Here is a 19,360-nt window from a genome sequence, read left to right as displayed (position 1 = left end):
AACTTCTCCAACAAAAGGACTAAGACAGCCCAGGTGGCTCAGCGGTTTAGCACTGCCTTCAGCCTGGGTTGTGATCCTGGAGACCTGGAATCGAGTCCCGCATCGGGCTCCCTGCATGGAGCCTGCTTCTCCCTCTGCCTGTGTCTCTTGCCTCTCTCTCCCTGTGTCTCTCATGAATAAATACATTTTTAAAAAATCTTAAAAAAAAAAGAAAGGCCTAAGACAAAATGACTTCTGAAATGACACTGAGGAGAGTAAAAAGTCTCTGACTTGGCAGTAGCTGTTGGGATACACAGTAATGGGGGCTGACCTAATGGCACCTGTGACTGATGTCAAAAATAAACAAAACTAGAAACTATTTAAGGAGGTAAGAACAGACTTTAACCAGTTTCAGCATGAACTGAACTCAACTTCCATCTGTTCAGAGGTGACTGAGCATTTCAATGGGGGTGGGCAGGGGGTGCTGTTGAGCAGAGTAAGAAGTAGAAATATACAAAAGTGGAAGGCGAGGTTTCTCAGTGTGACTGGGCTACCTGGACTTGCTAACTGATGCTTACTGAAGTTGGGGTCCTACATACCAGAGACTAGGTTATAGGGGCACTACTGTCAGGAACAAACAATAGATTCTTTTGGAAACCTTGACCTCTCCCAGGCAAGAAGTTAAGGGGGCTGGAGTTGTCATCTCTAGCAACACAGCCTTGAGTTGACAGAAACTATGCTAGTGTTTGTTCAAGTCTCTTAGACTGTGTGTGTGTGTGCACACATGTGTATGAAATCATTTGTGATGAGAACTCAGTTTTACAGGCCAAGATTGAGGCCTAGTCAAGAAGAGGGCTCAGAAGTTAATCAAGAGAGTGTCATTGGTAGCAGCATATATGTCACCTCTCCTCAATATGACACAAGGATATATTTAATGCCAAGGGCAGGGCTGTCAAGAGCAGCAATGCATTTGGGATTCAGGAATGCTACAGGGAAAGCTGAGAAGCTTAATTTTATAGTTCAGCCATATGAACAAACATTGGCATTCATACAAGGATTCTGCATCAAACCACAGCCACCACTGTGCTGTGGTATTGATAAAGGCCTATGAAGAAAACAGAACATTGAACAAGAAACAGATTTCCAAATAAATTTAGACCTTCAATACATTAAGGTGGTAAAAAAAACTTAACACCATCAAGTGAGTTCTACACCATCAAGTTTTTAAGTGTACAATACAGTCTTGTTAAGTACAGGCTCAATGTTATCCAGCAGATTTCTAGAGTTTAATCATCTCGCATAACAAACTTTAATACTCATTGAACAGCAACTTCTTGTTTTCCCCTCCCTCCAGCCCTGGACAACCATCATTCCATTATCTCCTTCTATGAGTTTGACTATTTTAGATACCTCACTTAAGTGAGATCATGTGGTATTTGGCCTTCAGTGACCAGAATATTTCACTTAGGATAATATTCTTAAGGATTATCCATGTTTTATCCAGTCCTCCTTTTTAAGGATAATATTCCACTGTGTATATGAACAAAACACATTTTGTTTACCCTTTCACTCACTGATGGACATTTATGTTGTTTCCCCATCTTGGCTACTGTGAATAATGCTGCAGTGAACATAGTTGTGCAAATATCTCTTCAAGACCCTGGTTTCAACTCTTTTAGATAAATACCTGAAAGAACTTTGGGATAACTGCATTGCATGGGTAGTTCAATTTTTTATTTTTTTGAGGAACCTCCATGCTGTTTTCCATAGCTACAACATTTTACAATCCCATTAAAAGCATAAAGAGTTCCAATTTCTCCACATCCTAGCCAACATTTGTCTTTTTTTTTTTTTTTTTTTACAATAGTACTCTTAACAGGTGGTATCTAATTGTGGTTTTGATTTCCATTTCTCTGATGATTAGGAATGTTAAGCATCTTTCATTTACTTGTTGGAGAAATGTGTATTCAAGTCCTTTGTGTATTCTTAATCTGGCTATTTAAATTTTTTTTGTTGTTGTTATTTAATTGAAGGGGCGCCTTTTATATTTTGGATATTAACTGCTTATCACATACAGTTTGCAAATATTTTCTCCCATTCTCAAGGTTGCCTTTTCATTCTGTTGTTTTCTATGCCGTGCAGAAACTTTTTAGTTTCATGTATCCCACTTGACTAATTTTACTTTTGCTGCCTATGCTTTTGGTGTCATAACCAAAAAAATCATTGCCAACACCAATAACATGAAGTTTCCCAATGTTTTCCTCTTGGAGTTTTACAGTTTCAGGTCTTGAGTTTAAATCTTGAATCCAGTCTGAGTTTTGTATACGCTGTAAGACAAGAGTCCAATTTCATTCTTTTGTATATGAATGTATTTATCTTAGAGCCATATGTTGATGAGATTATCCTTTCCTCACTGTATATTCTTGCCAGCCTTGTTGGAAGACAGTTGACCACATATGCATTGGTTAATTTCTGGGCTCTCTATTCTGTTTCACTGGTTTCTATGCTTGTATTTATCCCAGTACCACACTGTTTTATTTAATGTAACTCTGTAATGTATTTTGAAATCAGGAAGTGTGATTCGTACAGCTTTGTTCTTCTCAAAACAGTTTTGGCTATTTCAGGTCCTTTGTGGTTCCATTTGAATTTTAGGATTGTTTTTTTCATCTCTGTAAAAAATGCCACTGGGATTTTGATATGGATTGTGCTAAATCTGTAGATTGCTTTGTGTAGTATGGATATTTTAACAATATTAAGTCTTCTTTCAGTCCATGAACATGATATATTTCCCATTTATTTGTGTGGTCTTTAATTTCTTTCATTACTGTTTAGTAGTTTTCCCTGTAAGTCTTCCACCTCCTTGGTTAAATTTATTCATATTTTTTGATGCTATTGCACATATGGATTGTTTTCTTCATTTCCTTTTCAGATAGTTCATTGCTAGTATATAAAAATGCAACTGATTTTTGTATACTGATTTTGTATCTTGCAACTTTACTGAATTTGTTTATTCTAACAGGTTTGTGTTTGTATGTGTATGTGTATGTTTGTGTGTGTGTGTGTGTGTGTGTGTGTGTACCCTTTAGGGTTTTCTACCTTTAAGATCGTATCATTTGTTAACAGATATTTTTACATTTTCCTTTCCTATTTGAATGTCTTTTCCTTTTCTTGCCTAGTTGCTCTAAAATTTGCAGTACTATATTGAATAGAAACGGATAGAGTGTTCGTCTTTGTCTTGTTCCTGATCCCAGAGCAAAACTTTCAGTTTTTCACCATTAAGCATGATATTAGCCATGGGATCTTCATATGTGGCCTTTTTTATGTTGAAGTAATTCCTTTCTAATATTAGTTTAGATTTTTTTTTTAATTTTGTCAAATGTTTTTTTCTATGTCTTTGAGAGGGATCATGCGGTTCTTATCCTATATTGTTAATGTGGGGTATCACATTAGTTGATTTTCATATGTTGAACATCCTTGCCTACCAGAAATAAATCCCACTTGATTACTGTATATGATCCTTTTTACTTGCTGCTTAATTCAGTTTACTAGTATTCTGTTGAGGATTTTTGCATTTATATTCATCAGGGATATTGGTCTATAATTTTCTTTTCTTACAGTGCCTTTGTCAAGCTTTGGTATCAGGGTAATGCTAGCCTCTTAAAATAAGTTTGGAAGTGTTCCCTGCTCTTCAAGTTTTTGGAAGAGAGAGAGAAAGAATGGTGTTAATTCTTTAAATGTTTGGCAGAATTTACCAATTAAGCCATCTGGCCCTGGCATGTTCTTTCTTGTGAGATTTTTGATTACTGATTCAATCTAGTTGCTAGTTATAGGTCTGCTCAGATTTTCTTTTTCTTCATGATTCAATCTTGGTAAGTTATATGTTTCTAGGAATTTATACGTTTCTTCTAGGTTATCCAATTTGTTGGCATGGAATTGTTTATAATAATCTCTAATGATCCTTTCTATTACTTTCTATCACTAATTATGTGACATTAGTTACAATATCTCCTCTTTCATTTTTTTTTATTTATTTAAGATTTTTAAGCAATCTCTGCACCCAATGTGGAACTCGAACTTATAACCCAGAGATCAAGAGTTGCATGTTCTACTGACTGAGACAGCCAGGCAACCCTTCCTCTTTCATATCTGATTTTACTTGAATCATCTCCTTTACTTAGGGTTTTAACAATTTTGTTGATCTTTTTTAAAAAAAATCAACTCTTAGGTTTTTTTTTTCTATTGTTTTTTTATTTTCCATTTCATTTTATTTTTGCTCTAAGTCTTAGTATTTCTTTCCTTCTGCTAACTTAGGCTAAGTTTCTTCTTTTTCTAGTTCCTTGAGATATAAAGTTAGATTGTTTGAAATCTTTCTTCTTTTTGCATGGTCAGTATTTATTACTTATATATATTTCCCTTTTAGTATAACTTTTGCTACATCCCATAAGTTTTGGCATGTTGTGTTTTCATTTTCATTAGTTTTAGGTATTTTCTAATTTTCCTTTATTTCTTCATTGGCCCATTTGGTTAATCAAGGGTGCGTTCTTAAATTTATACATAGTTTTTAATTTTCCAGCATTACTTCTAATATTCATTTCTAGTTTCCTTCCATTGTGATTGAAAAGGATACCTGATGTAATTTCAATTTTCTTAAATTAGTTAAGATTCATTTTGTGACCCAACACATGATCTACCTTAGAGAATGTTTCTTGTGTGCTTCAAAAGACTGTATATTCTGCTTCCTTTGGGTGAAATATTCTGTATATATCTGTTAGGTCCACTTGGTTTATAGTGTTGTTAAAATCCACTGCTTCTTTACCGATTTTCTGTCTGGATATACTATCCTGTATTGAAAGTGGAGTAGTGAAGTCTCCTACCATTACTATATATATTGCTGCTTGTTTCTCTTTTCAGTTCTACCAATGTTTACTTTATATATTTAGTGTTTTATATATTTAGGTTCTTTGATGTTACATGCATATATATTTATAATTGTTCGATCTTCCAGGCGAATTAACCCTTTTTCCATTATATAATGTCTGTCTTTGTCTCTTGTGACAGTTTCTGACTTAAAGTCTATTTTGTCTGACATAAATACAGTCATCCCTGCTCTCTTTTGGCTAAGGGATGCAGGGAGCTATCTTTTCCCATTCATTTATTTTGGGGATACATATCTTAAATCTAAAGAGAGTATCTTGTAGGAAACATACAGTTGGGCTTCGTTTTTTTGATTTTTGTTTTTTAATCCATTCAACTATTCCACGTCTTTTTACTGGGTAGTTTAATTCGTTTACATTTAAAGTAATAATTGAAAGGCTAGAACTTACTATTGCCATCTTGTTAATTGTTTTATGCCAGTCTTACAGTCCTTTTTTCCTTCTTTTCCTCTCTTGCTCACTCTGCATTGGGCCAGGGGAAGGGACTGTTGTGAGTACTGCCACCCTAATTCAAACCACTATGTTAGTTCTCAGTGGCACCCAGGCATCCTGCTAGCCCTTTGAGATCAGTGAGACAGAAGCCAGAAAAAATCAGAATGCTGAACATATGGTTCAGTTCTTTCCTTTCCTTTCCTTCCTGAGGCATCCCCCATTTCATTCTTAAATTAAGTTGTTCAATGCAAATTTCAAGAAAGGTTTTTTTCATTTAATGTATTTTATAATTTATTTATACTGAGTGTTCTATACAGTGATTCATCAATTATCTGAATCCAGATATAACAAAGAGCAATTTAATTTTTACACATCTTTTTTTTTACACATCTTAATTACCATTGTCAGTTAACCAAAATAGCATTGACAAAAAAGTATAAACATAGTAGCTGCACCTGTTTGCTAAAGAAATCTATTTTCTCTTATGAAGAGTTCAACAGAACTTCCAGAATAACAAAATGGAAAAATCTAAAAAACTAAACAGTATCAACAGTTGCATAAAGATAGCCATGAAGGGTAAGAGGCATCTCCTGACTTCCCTTCCTAAGTATGTTTCTATTATTTTCTTTGTTATTCATATCCTCCCTGTCTAGTTTGGCAAAAATCATTCCTATATATGTCCCCTTTAGGGCTTAAAATAAAATGGGCTTCCCTTTTGCAGTACACACACTACTGAAAAGTCATGGGAAAATCTAATGGGGAGGCGAGGAAAAAAAAATCACCTTTTCCACCCTTTCCAATCACCCTTTAGATTAAATCTAATTTCAAAGCTGTTTCCAGAAACTGCTAGGTAGGAGCTCTACTGCATAGGTCCTTTACTTACTTACAGTTCACTCATGATTAAGGGTCTTCAGCATAGGAATGAATCACTAAGGCATTATTCTAGTGAGTTGGTGGATATTAAAAATGATAAATAATTTGAGTACAAGAGCTTATGTCAGAGAGAGCTCCATGTTTCTTTCTTATTGTGTTGAGCTTTCAAGTCTTCCCAGTGAAGCTAAAACTGATATAGTACCTATAATGACTACCTTAAAAGACCAGGAGGAGGACCAGGGGCAGTCAATGGAGTCACTTCAAACACCAGCACTTAACGGGCCCAGGAAAGGGAAATATTTCCTCAGGGTGAATAAAAAACTCCTTGCAGATAATATATTGTGGTTCTTTTTAATTTGGTTTTGTTAAGTTTGACTTTTATTCTGTCAAAGAGCTGTCCTCAACTATGAGGTAGTCATTACTTGTATGTCAGATATCAGCCATTTACTTTTCACTTATAAAACTGTGATAACACCACTTTTTTAGCTGAGAAACAAAGACCTACATGACTTTTTAAAGCTTCCTTTAGAAATTGTTTCCTATGTTATAGTGCAAGACACAGAAAAACTTCACAATGAATACCCCTCTCCTCTGTGCAACACATGTCCTTCTTTAAAGCCACAGGCTAATCTAAGTACCAGACAAGTGATTTACTTCAATCTGACAAGAGCCTTCTTCAAAGTAAACAGGCCGTGTGAGCACGGCTCTGTGGTTACCGAAGGAAATGCCATGTTCTAAAAGGGTTTATAATGAAGTAAGTCAAGCTATTGGGGATTTACCTTAAGGACAGCAAATTCAAAAAAAGAATAAAAGGATAAAAGGCAAATGTGGCAAAATATGTGGGTTCTTTGTTCTATTTATTTTTGATGTGCTACTGATTTTTTAATAATCAAAATTTAAAGATTACCTAGCTTAAAAACCCTCCAGAATTATTTATCACTTAGAACACTTCTGGAGAGTTAGCAAATCTTGAGTCCTATGTTGGTGCTTCAATCATAACCTTATACATAAAAAGTAAATGAATAATTACTGTTTTCAATTGATTAATGTGTTAATATTTTTTCAATGTAGGTCATAAAAACAGCTTTCATTTGATAGATACTACCGAGTTCTGACGGGTACTTTTAGTGATTTTTCTCATTGTTGTCCCCATCATGGCACCAGCAGGATTTAAAGGTGGTGGAAAAACACTGCTGGATTTGGGATCACCAATCACATTAGCAGATGTGGAGGGACTACATTTTGTGAAAAAACTCCTTTCAGCTGCTGAGAAGAGACTTGGGATCTAGACTTTGAATCCAAAAGCAAAAAGAATATACTTTCTCTCTTCTTAGGTCAAAGAACACAAAACCAAAACAGTAACATCAGAACAGAGGCTAGAGGAGATGATGTCACCCCACTTATACCTGCAGGTGCTAAATCTGAAAAAAAAAAAAAAAAAAAAAAAAAAAGAAGCTCTTACCGTGGGGTTAGGACTGATCCAGACTTCTACTTTATTTTAAATCATGGTTGAAACTGCCTAAGTATTAGGTCTATTTTATTACTTAAGACCTTTTTTGTTTTTTAAAATATTTATTTACTTAATTGAGAGAGAGCAGGTGTGCAAACCTGAGCCAGGGCAGGGACAGAGGGAAAGAATCTCCAGCAGACTCCCCGCCAAGTGTGGAGTGCTCTATCTCACAAACCCGAGATGATGACCTGAGCTGAAACCAAGAGTCCGATGCTTAAATGACTATGTCACCCAGGTGCCCCAGGACCTCCTTCTTTGATTTATTTATTTACTTTAAAGATTTAATTTATTTATTCTGTAGAGAGAGAGGCAGAGACAGAGGGAGAAGGAGGCTCCTCGCAGGGAGCCTGATGCAGGACTTAATCCCTGAACCGGGATCATGCCCTGAGCTGAAGGCATACGCTCAACCACTGAGCCACCCAGGTGTCCCAAGACCTCCTACTTTTAAATAAAAGTTTTAGTGTTTATAAACAAACATTACCTCTAATCATGGAGAATTATGTCTAGACATTTAGCAAAAAGATATATTGAGTAAAAAATTCTCATTTCACACCAAATTAAAATTTAAAATTCAAAATTTGAAGTATGGTTTCTACTAAATGTATATTGCCTTTGCACCATTATAATGTCAAAGTATCAAGTCAAACCATCGTAAGTTGGGGACCATCTATACATACTCTGGAGAAGAAAGTGTATTTTTAAAGCTCTAGTTCTCTTTCCTTTATCATATGGGAAATTGTGCTCTTGATGTATTTTCTAAGTTCATGATAATCACATATATCTCTGCTGTATTATTTATTTTTAAAAGATTTTATTGGGATCCCTGGGTGGCACAGCGGTTTGGCGCCTGCCTTTGGCCCAGGGCGCGATTCTGGAGACCCGGGATCGAATCCCACATCGGGCTCCCGGTGCATGGAGCCTGCTTCTCCCTCTGCCTGTGTCTCTGCCTCTCTCTCTCTCTCTGTGACTATCATAAATACATTAAAAAAATTGAAAAAAAAAGATTTTATTTATTTATTCATGAGAGACATAGAGAAAAAGAGAGAGACAGACAGAGAGAGCGCACGCGAGAGAGCAGCAGAGGGAGAAGCAGGCTCCATGCAGGAAGCCCGAGGTGGGAGGTGGGACTTGATCCCAGGTCTTCAGGATCAGGCCCTGGGCTGAAGGTGGCGCTAAACCGCTGAGTCACCTGGGCTGCCCTCTGCTGTATAATTTAATCATGGTTTGCATCTTTCATCACCTGTATAAACTTTATGAAGTAATTATAGGTATTTCTAAAATTGATAAACAATAAGCATTTGTTTTTATGATTTAAAAAAATACTGACTTGTGTCCTCATTAAAGGCAATGAGGCTTAAAGTTTCCTTCTTGGGCTGTAAACTTCCTAATGTAATTCTAGGATGTTCATCATGAATATGTGTCAGAGGCACACTGGATAAGGAGAGAATTTCAGAATTGTAACACAGAAAAAGTCTATTGGCTCAGGATAAATTAAAAAATTGTCATTACTACAGAGTAAAGAAAAGATGGAGAGAGGTAAAGAGGGGACAGATATGACACAGGAAGAAAAGGTGAAAACAAGTCTGAGGTCAGGTGGTCTGTGAAGATGTCATCGATTCTATCCTGCTGTCCTTAGGTAGCACGGCACGGGCAGCATGCCAGGAAACAGGAACATGTCATCTTGCAAAGGCTTTCATCCAAAGACATCACGTGTATTTTCTTGGCAGGGTATCCTAATATCTAATAATTCTGAGCTGGGTTTTCTACACCATGGGTTGGGATTAAACTGACAATGATTCACATTCAGAAACTGCTTTTGGATTTGAGTAGGAAGGAGAATTCAGACATTAGGATCCCCATTCAAACTGCTTTCTAAAGGAAGGATAACCGTGTAGCCTGAAAAATAAAAAACAAACAAAAGATACCTGAATCTAATCAGTCATAACTAATGAAATCTCCACACCAAATGGAAATCTTCCATCTTCCATCTACCATCCACTGGTAGATGTGAAAACCCCCTCAAATTTAAGACTTTTCTGTATAAAATAGTTTATTTTCTGTATAAAAGTGAATAAAAGAAAAGAAAAAAAAAGTGAATAAAAGAAAACCTAGTGCTGAGTCCTCCCAGGGCAGGGTATGCGGGCTAAACCAGGAATTCCTCCTGTGTGTGTGGTACTTGGGGATGGGTAGCGAATATGGCAACTCCTTAGGCAAGGCCATGGACTTAATCATCTCCAGGCAGAAAGAGGAGGGAAGCTGCAACTTCAGGGAAAACATTCTTCCCTTACTCACTGCATGCCTACATTACTGCCCTAAGGAGTCCTGGCTACAGGGAAGAATGAGGCGTGGTCCCTGCCCTCACACACTGTAAGGAAAAAACACCAACAGTTACAAGATGTGGAAAATGTTACAAAATGCCCTCTCAGTACAGAGAAGGAGCTCCTGCAACACCAGAGCCAGGGAGCCAGAAATGACTGAACCTCTGCCTGGCTGGGGAAGAGAGGAAGGCAGCGACCTATACAGAGGTGACGTCTGTGTTAGGTCTTCAAGGACAGGTGGAACTTCCCTGGACAGACAAGGGGCAAGAGAAGGAGGAACAGCATAAGCAAAGTCAGGAAAGCATCTGAATTTAGGAAATCATAATAGTCCCCTGTGGCTAGTGTGTAGGGGAACAGGGGCCAGAGAGGTGGCTACTAAGTTATGTGGGGTCACCTGATGACCTGGACACCTTCCCAAATCCTCGAATACCAGTAATGTGTGTGAAACTTTAACAGAGAACTGGAGACAGGAGGTCAGTGGATAGAGAAGCCAACTTCTAGCCACAGGAGAGCAGATGGATGGTAAGTGACCAAACAGACTCGGGCAAGCTGAAGCCCAAATGTACAGCAAAGAAGAAGACAAGGAGTAAGCTGGTTTGTGCCAGAGAAGCCAAAGGCCTTTCTGAGAGTGGAGGTGAGGGTGGGGAGAAGACAGGAGGATTGGGTGGAAGTCCTGAAGAACAGGCAACCCCCCACACATCCTCTCTTATGCAAAGACAGAAGTGGCGCGCCTGTCTGGCCCTCTGGAGGGGCTGAACAGAAGTCCAGGGTGGGGGTGACACAGACACAGCGCTGAGGCCCACAGTAAAAGCTCAGCAACTCAGGGCAAGAAATGAGCCCACCCGGGTCACCAGGTGAGGTACACATAGAAGGACAGATCCAGTCACAGCCCCACAGCAAAGCCCATTAGTTAAGAGCAGACCCCCCACAACTAGTATCCAGATCATGTTTTAGTCTCCACCTTTTTAAATATGAGTAGATGAGCAATGACAACTAGACATTTGAGAAAAGCATCTGATATGAAAAAGAGAAGCCAAAACAATGCCAAAAAGAACCTGAAGGAAAAAGACAATGAAGAATTCAGAAAGATACTTCAAAACCTCCAATTAATATCTTTGTGTTGTTTTATCCTCCATGAAATAATATGATGCTAGTTTTTTAAATTTTAAATTTTATTTTTTAATTTAAATTCAGTTAGCCAAAATACAGTGATGCTGTTATAAAAAAGATCAGAAAAGAAAAAAAGAGCTCCTAAAAATTGAAAATAACATTAATTTTTTAATAGTCAAAGAAAACTTGGAAGATACAGCTGAGGATAGCCTCTGGAAAGGCAAAGGATAAGCAGGCAAAGAAAAGAAATTAAAACCAAATCATCAGTCTAGGAGGACAACATCTGAGTAATAAGATTTCCAGAAGGGTAGAAAAGAAAATAGCAAAGAGCTGAAAGGACAGGCTGCAAAAGGGTTGCTGTGTCCCAGCTATATAATCGTCTGGAAATTTTCAACTGGAAGATATGCTCCATTAAGATACAAATAAAGGCGTGTGACCCCAGAAATAGGGGCTCCCTTACCAGAGGAGAGAAGGGAACCTACACACAGGGTGCCAGCTGTGCTGCTGGGGCAGAGGGCCGAGCACCCCAGGAGGGACAGTGCCAGAAAACCACCTCCCGAGGGGTGGAATACGTTCAGAGAAGATTTCTAGTATTTTTGCAGGGGGAGGGGAAGGGTGTGTAGGAACTAATCTGTGACTGGTACACAGACAACTAAGCAATAAGTAAGGCGACGTTACTAACCATGGGCCAATCTAACAGCGCATGAGGCAGGAAATGCAACCCTGGTTCTGTGCACCAGTCACCTGTGAATCACACCATAAGCGCAGAAGACGGATGGCCTGGGGCGGCAGGGGCTCACTGGGAGGTGGGGTGCGGGCAGGGGACGCTGAGGAGGCAAGGGGCACACCAAAAGAGCCAGCTTCTCGCTTCCCAGGGGGGAAGTCAGTAAAGAACACCTGAGTCCAAGACATCAAGATCTGACTGAACAAGCCCATAATTCAGAAATAGGGAGACAAACACAGAGAGTTACAAGTGGCTGCCACAGGGGCTGGGAATCAGGGAGCAGGAGGGACAGCACCAGGAACTAAAAGGTGCTGGTGTTTTGTTTGTTTTTTAAATTTTTCATGATAAACCAAGTAGTACTATTTGACTTTTAAGAACTGCAGCTTTTTAATTTAATAAACCTTAGTAAAAATAAATAGAATGTTAGAGAGGGACCAGACTCCTACATTTATATGACAGATTTTCCCTAAAAAACGAAATGTAAAACATCATCCCAGTTTCATATCTAAAACAGACAGAGGCAGACTTGCCCTGGGATATGGTCTGGGTGTTCCTGGACCCCTCCTCCCTGAAGCTCTCTCCATCTCCTGCCCCAGGGAGGCAGCTCCACAGAAGTCTGTGAGGAACACAGTCTACAAGCCAGTGCTGCAGGCAAAGGGAGATTTTTTTAAAAAATTTTTATTTATTTATGATAGTCACAGAGAGAGAGAGAGGCAGAGACACAGGCAGAGGGAGATGCAGGCTCCTTGCAGGGAGCCTGATGCAGGACTTGATCCCAAGACTCCGGGATCATGCCCTGAGTCAAAGGCAGATGCTCAACCACTGAGCCACCCAGGCGTCCCAAAGGAGATCTCTAAGTAACTTCAAAGATTTGAAGTCACTCATTCTTTTGCTCCTGAGAAGCCAGGGAAGAGGCAGCCCAGTGTGGCAGAAGCAGCCACTGACAGATGGAAGAAATCAGCCAGAGAACTAAGCTGAGGAAGAGTAGTGATGGCAAGAGCCTGCAAGTCACTAAATCCAGCAGCCCTATTACATATTACAGAATGCAAGGTGTCTGAGTTTAAATACTTTCATGTAAGCTGAATGAACCACCGTTAGCATCTAAATATAAATAAATAATTCCTGACACCAAAGGATTTAAAAAGTGGAATAAGAAAAAAAAAAGATGGAATAAGGACACCTGGGTGACTCAGTGGTTAAGCATCTGCCTTTGGCTCACGTTGTGATCCCTGGGTCGTGGGATTGAGACCTACATTGGGCTGCCTGCGGGAACCTGCTTCTCCCTCTGCTTATGTCTCTGCTTCTCTGTGTCTCTCATGAACAAATAAATAAAATCTTACACAAAAAAGAAAAAAAGAAGTGGAATCACAAGGCCTTGGTGACTAAGTGGAGGGTGAAGGTAAGGAAGACGCCAAGTCCAGGATAATTCCCGGGTTGGTTGTACATGGTCAGCAACAGAGGATGGGGCAGGGAGGAACACTGATAGGCTAGGTTGGAATCATGTGGATTTGAGTAGGGTCCAGGAAGCCAGTGCTTAGCATGAGGGACAGGAGGGCGGATGGTGCATGTCGCTCACAACTGGGGGAGCCTACGTACTCAGGTGGAAGCTGATAGGCTGTGGCAGTGGGAGAAATCGCCCCAAGGAGAGGAAAAAGGGGAAACAGCCAACATTGGAGCCCTAGACAAATGAACCAGGTGAGAAGAAGGAATGAACACAGGAGCCCAAGGTGGATGTGTCGGCAAAGGCAGTGGCTGAGAAGGCTTCCAAGAGCAGGGTATGAAGGACCATACTGGGAAGAGGCAAGACAAGGCTGGAACAGGGACTGGATCTGGCAACCTAAGGCCTCGCTGCCAGCTGCGGGGAGAGCACTGTGCAGAAACCATGAGGCCTAGATCTGCGGACTGGGGTCACAGACACCTCAGCTGGAGTTGTGGGAAGCAGCGGGTAAGGCAATGTGAAACCCTATGCTGCTTGGAAAAGAGGCTTCACTCAAGGAAAGAGCTCTGCAGCTCTGGGGGCCTGGGGAGAGAACAGGTCTGCCAGAGTAGAAAGCAGGAGCAGCTGCAAAGAAAAGCCAACAGTGAGGACTGAGATCCCTGAAAAGACCCACTGAGTCAGGGAGGAAGCTGCAAGGCCTGGATGAACCACATGGCATTTGCACATCATCCTTGCGCATACGCCATGCTAATCCTCTCTGCATCATTCCAATGTTATTAGTATACGCTGTGCTGCCAAAGTGAGCACTGGGTGAACCGCACATCATCTGATCTGGGGTCAGCGCTATGAGTGACAATGGGTGTTGCTGACTTCCCTCAAGTATACACAGCTTGATGCCTTGGGATCCCCTTAAAATAAATCCAGGTGGTTTAGACACCCAAGCTATGCATGTGCCGCAGTCCAGGGGCTGTAGTGGATAAGGGGTAACCAGGAAGAGGAAAAGACAAACTGCCACCCTGAGAAGCCATTCTCTGCAGACCTCCTTGAGTCTTCAGCAGGAGGGTGTTCCTGGGAGCTTTCTTCTTGCAAGATGTTCCCTCAAGAAGGGTGGGAACTAGAGTTTTCTTCCTGTACTGGTTTAGGTGTGCTCTTCCTTTTCTAACCTAAATTCCTCAGATGTGAGTCTGAGGCTTGTTCCTCTGTCCCATCTTCCATGGACACAGATCCACTACTCTTCACTGTTCCAGGAGAACATGTCTAAACACACTGGGTCATGTGCTGGCATCTCTACCTTTCCTGATGGAAATGCACCTCAACTTCTCAACAACCTTCTCTGGTTCAAAGGCTCTCCAAGTGAACTGATGTTCACCTAAGACTCAGAGAATGCTGGATGGACATGTGGAAATGTGAATGTCTCAAAGCACTTTCCTATACCAAGAGGCATAGCGTTCTCCCAGACTCCTGGAGAGCGCAGAGGGAACTAAGCATTCTCCTCCTACACACTGCTGTGATGCTGGGTGTTTCCTAGTAATGGCAAGAGCTTCATTTCTGCATTACTCTTAATCATCTTAGGACCCATAGAAATTTTTTCCCCAGTCATATTTATATTTATTTCTCTGACATTTTCTATTTATATCATTTGCTTTTTCTTCCAAGCCCCACAAAGACTGTTCTATTTATAAATACATCTCAAGTTTATCAAGCTGAATTTATAGAAGTGTCTTTCTGTGAATTTCCTATTCTTCAAAATACTTTTTGAAGACTCTTTATTTTTTATGAGGCTGTTATAGACTGAATGTTTGTATCCCACTTGAAATTCATGTGCAGTAGCCCTAACCCCTAATGTGACAGTATTTGGAGATAGAGCCTGTAAAGAGGTAAAGTTAAACGAGGTCATAAAGATAGGGCCCTAAACTAAGAGAACTGGTGTTCTTATATAAAGAGGAAGAGTTACTGGGGATGAGCACACAGAGGAAAGGCCATGTGAGGACACAGGAAGATGGTAGCCACCTGCAAGCCAAGGAGAGAGTCTTCAAGAGCAACCAAGCCTAAAAAAAAAAAGAGCAACCAAGCCTGCCAACACCTGATCTTGACTTCCATCTACTAGAACTGTGAGAGATAAATGCCTGATGTTTAAGATCTCCAGCCTGTAGAATTCTGTATGGCAGCCTGAGGAGACTAAGACAGTCTTCACCTACTATATAAACTCTAGGTAGGACCACATTCCCTTCTTGCAATTTACTGGAAGATAAGTTTCCTCATCTGAAATGAAACATATCACCTGAAAAAATTCACCAGAAGTATAGAAGAAATTAAAAGCATGCTATGAAAAAGTTGTTTTTACAAAGGTTCCATCAGACTCAGCTCCCCTCCTATTGGGATAATGAGACATTATATGTCTTTTAACGTGGCTCAGTGTGAATGACAGGGTATCACCTATTAACTATTGTTACCCAAACTGTTTAATCCAAATCTAATCTCAACCTCACTTCCAGGTGACAGAAAATAACAGAGGCTAATAGAAGTTAAATAATACTATGGGTATGGGTAAACAATGCTACAAGTCTAGAGTGTGAATATTCTACAAAGTATTCACGCTAAACTGAAAGGCAACATCATTTAAAAAAAAATTAAAAAAAATTTTTTTTTCTAGACTGAAGACATAAACAATTGCTGTACATAACCTGGATCCCAGTTCCAAATACAAAAAAAAAAAGAAAAAGAAAGAGAGAGAGAGAGAAAGGGAAGGAAGGAAGGAAGGAAGGAAGGAAGGAAGGAAGGAAGGAAGGAAGGAAGGAAGGAAGGGAAAGAAAGAAAGAAAGAAAGAAAGAAAGAAAGAAAGAAAGAAAGAAAGAAAGAAAGAAAGAAAGAAAGAAAGAAAGAAAGAAAGAAAAAGAAAAGAAAGAAAAGAAAAGAAAAGAAAAGAAAAGAAAAGAAAAGAAAAAAGACAAGACCTACAAAACACATTCTTGTAACAATTGGGGAGGTGTGAAGTAGCCTGGATACCTGCTACTTTGTTGGGGGTGATAATGTAGGAGAATGATTTTATTCTTACAACAAGCATGTTGAAAATATTTCAGTGACGTGCACAATGTCTACAACTTATTTTCAAAAATAGTACTGCAAAAACTGTATGGATGTAGGGAGAGAAAGAGGAGGAAGGGAGGGAGGTGGGGAAGAGGAGGAGAGTGCGCACATATAGCAAAACACTAGGCGCTGAATTTAAGGCAGGTATGTATATAAGGCAGGTTTCTTTTCTGTAATGTTGGGGATGATTATACCAAATGTCACTTCTAGACTGTCTAGATGAAGAATCTGAAGGACGAAGGAAGAGTTCATGCATGGAATCCTATGAGCTCCCAACATTCTATGCAAAGTGATAAATACAATCACACATGTACATATGCACATTTTTCCAGGAAAAGGGTTCCCAATTTCCATCTGATATTTGAAGTAGTCTACAATCCCCGAAAGGGTATAGAAATGCCACTCTAAACCGAAGAAAATATACAGGTAGGAAAATAGCTAGACTCTCAAACTCACTTGTAAAATAATACTGCTTATATTTTTAAAAGTTAGGAAGCAATCTAAAATCCTATATGCTCAGGACTCTCTCAAGATATGAGGCAGAGGCTTTGTCCTGGATGACGGTTTTACTCCAGGTCAAGTGCAGGAGATTCTCCAGGAGAAGGGAAGAGACAGACTGAGATGGAGGAGGCATAGCTTTAAACACCAGCTCCCAATGTAAGAGCTCAAGGCACTACATTTCAAATTGTCTTCATACTCTTTCATCATTAATAATTTTCAAACCAAGCAAGAGATATGAAAGAGTGACATAGAGGAAGGAATTTTATTTTTCATGTCTCAGCTCAAATATGATGAGTATCCCATACATCTTTTCTCTACTTTAAATTCTTAGAAGGACCCTCATTGCTTCAGGGGTCTGCAACCTTTCTCAAAGGCAGTGAATGAAGCACTTTCCTTGAATGAGAGCTACCCATTAGCCCCAAATACAGGACCAGTAAAAGCAGACCTTCAGAAAGAGGTTGTGGGCTGGGAGACCAATCATCAGCTAAAGCTACATTCTGGTCCTGCAGACAGGTCTACAGAGACAAGGAGCTGCAGCCCATCTGCACTCCGTCACGCCCATGACACCCAGCAGCTCTCCTGGGACACAGCACAGGATATTTGTGCGTCTGTCTCCTCATCTGGCCCCCAGCATCTCAAGGACAGGTGCCAAGTCCTCCCTACTGTGGCCCCAGCATGTTACTCCAGGTATGCTATCTCTTGGGAACATTGGCAGGCATGGCTCATCAGGGGCTTGTGACATAAGCCTCCCAGATTCCATCCCTCAATGCAAGGGAAGAATGGGAAGCCAAAACTTCCACTTAGACATTTTTAAGTGCTTTCACAAGTGTTCCCTCATTTGATTATTACAAAAACCCCAGGAAACAGGCAGGAAATCATTCACACCTCTCATCACAGAGGAGGAAACCTGCAGGGAGAGGTGTCTGTGCAAGGCTGCAGCAGACTTCTCAGAGCAGACTCTAGGGACAGTAAACATCTACAAAACCACAACGTCACAATGAATGCAAATGCTTCGTATAGTTACACATATATGCTCCTAGATACTTAGGAGCCTCAGAGCCATTGAAGAAACTTCGAGTTGTGACTGTTTCTTTGTAGCTCTCATAACAGAAATTTTGAGAAGAGAAAGTATTGACCATTGGGAAAAAAAAAAATGGAAACATGGAATGTTTATGATTGGTGGAAAGCAATTCAAAAAAGAAAGAAGGAAATTCAAAAAATGGAAAAAAGTTATGGTTCCTTATTATACCACTTACTTTTACCAATATTAAGCTAAAATCTCTGCTATGAAACGTCCTGGCATTTTATGGATTTTGTTGTCCCTGGAAAACACAAGCTTTATACTTACAAAAGTTTTACCTGGTCAACTTTTTATTTTATTTTATTTTTTAAAGATTTTATTTATTCATGAGAGACACAGACAGGGAGAGAGAGAGGCACAGACACAGGCAGAGGGAGAAGCAGGCTCCATGCAGGGAGCCCTACACAGGACTAGATCCCAGGTCTCCAGGATCAGGCGCTGGGGTGAAGGCGGCGCTAAACCGCTAAGCCACCCGGGCTGCCCCAACTTTTTAATTTAAAAAATGAATTACCAACACATAACTTTATTAGGTTATTATATATTATTTTATCATGAAAGTAGAACAGATACATTAAAGAAAAATTTAAAACTGGGTTTAGAAAATGAACCAAAAGTTCATCACTGTAAAACAACCTACTCATGGCATTTTGTCTCCTTCCAGGTCTTTCTAGCATGTGGATGGGTTTCTTTTGGTTGTTTTATTACATAGTAATCATATCACATACCCTATTTCATATCCTGATTTTTTTTCCTCAACATTATATCATAAGAGCTCTTCCAGATTATACCACTGTCTTCATAACTACAACCTACAACTTTCTCTATAATCCTTTTGGTGGTAATACCACAATTTACTCAACCATTTTATTTTTAGACAAATAGGCTGTTGCCAAATTTTTACTATCATAAATAATGCTCTAAGAACTATAACTTCTATTTTCTTCCCTTTTGTTTCTTTTAAATAAGTTCCTAAAGTCTATCACTAGACCAAGGTGGGCAATTTTTAGGACTTTTGAAATATTCTCCCAAATTGCTTACCCAAAGGTCTAATACACATTATTACCAGTAATGAATAAGAATCCTTGGATTGAACTCTTATCATTAACCAGTGTATCATCTGTATAATTTTATTATTTTTTGCAAATAAGTGAAACTATACCCTCACCATATTATTTTGCATTTTTCTCCTGAAAATGCACACTTTTCTACCATATGAATACTGACTAGTTGAATTACTTTGGTGAATCATTATGTCTACTATGCCTTTACCAACTGGTGATTTATGTAGATTTAAAAGCATATTTGTATGAATATTTTCTATAATTAAAACGTTAACTCAATGTTTACCATATCGACAGGAAATATGATTTCTC

The 19,360-nt window shown here is 39.4% G+C and overlaps 1 protein-coding gene and 1 pseudogene across 5 annotated transcripts in view; both read right to left on the bottom strand.

Moving 5' to 3' along the window:
* The window catches only part of TULP4 (TUB like protein 4), a 226,663-nt gene that overhangs the window by 46,071 nt on the left and 161,232 nt on the right, over nt 1–19,360 (bottom strand). The window lies entirely within an intron of this gene.
* On the bottom strand, nt 14,012–14,125 carry LOC112645718 (U6 spliceosomal RNA; annotated as a pseudogene).

This window comes from Canis lupus, chromosome 1 (genome assembly GCF_003254725.2).
Source record: "Canis lupus dingo isolate Sandy chromosome 1, ASM325472v2, whole genome shotgun sequence".
Taxonomy (NCBI): Eukaryota; Metazoa; Chordata; class Mammalia; order Carnivora; family Canidae; genus Canis; species Canis lupus.
Note: the sequence above shows the minus strand (reverse complement) of the source record. Positions and strands in the feature narration are given on the sequence as shown.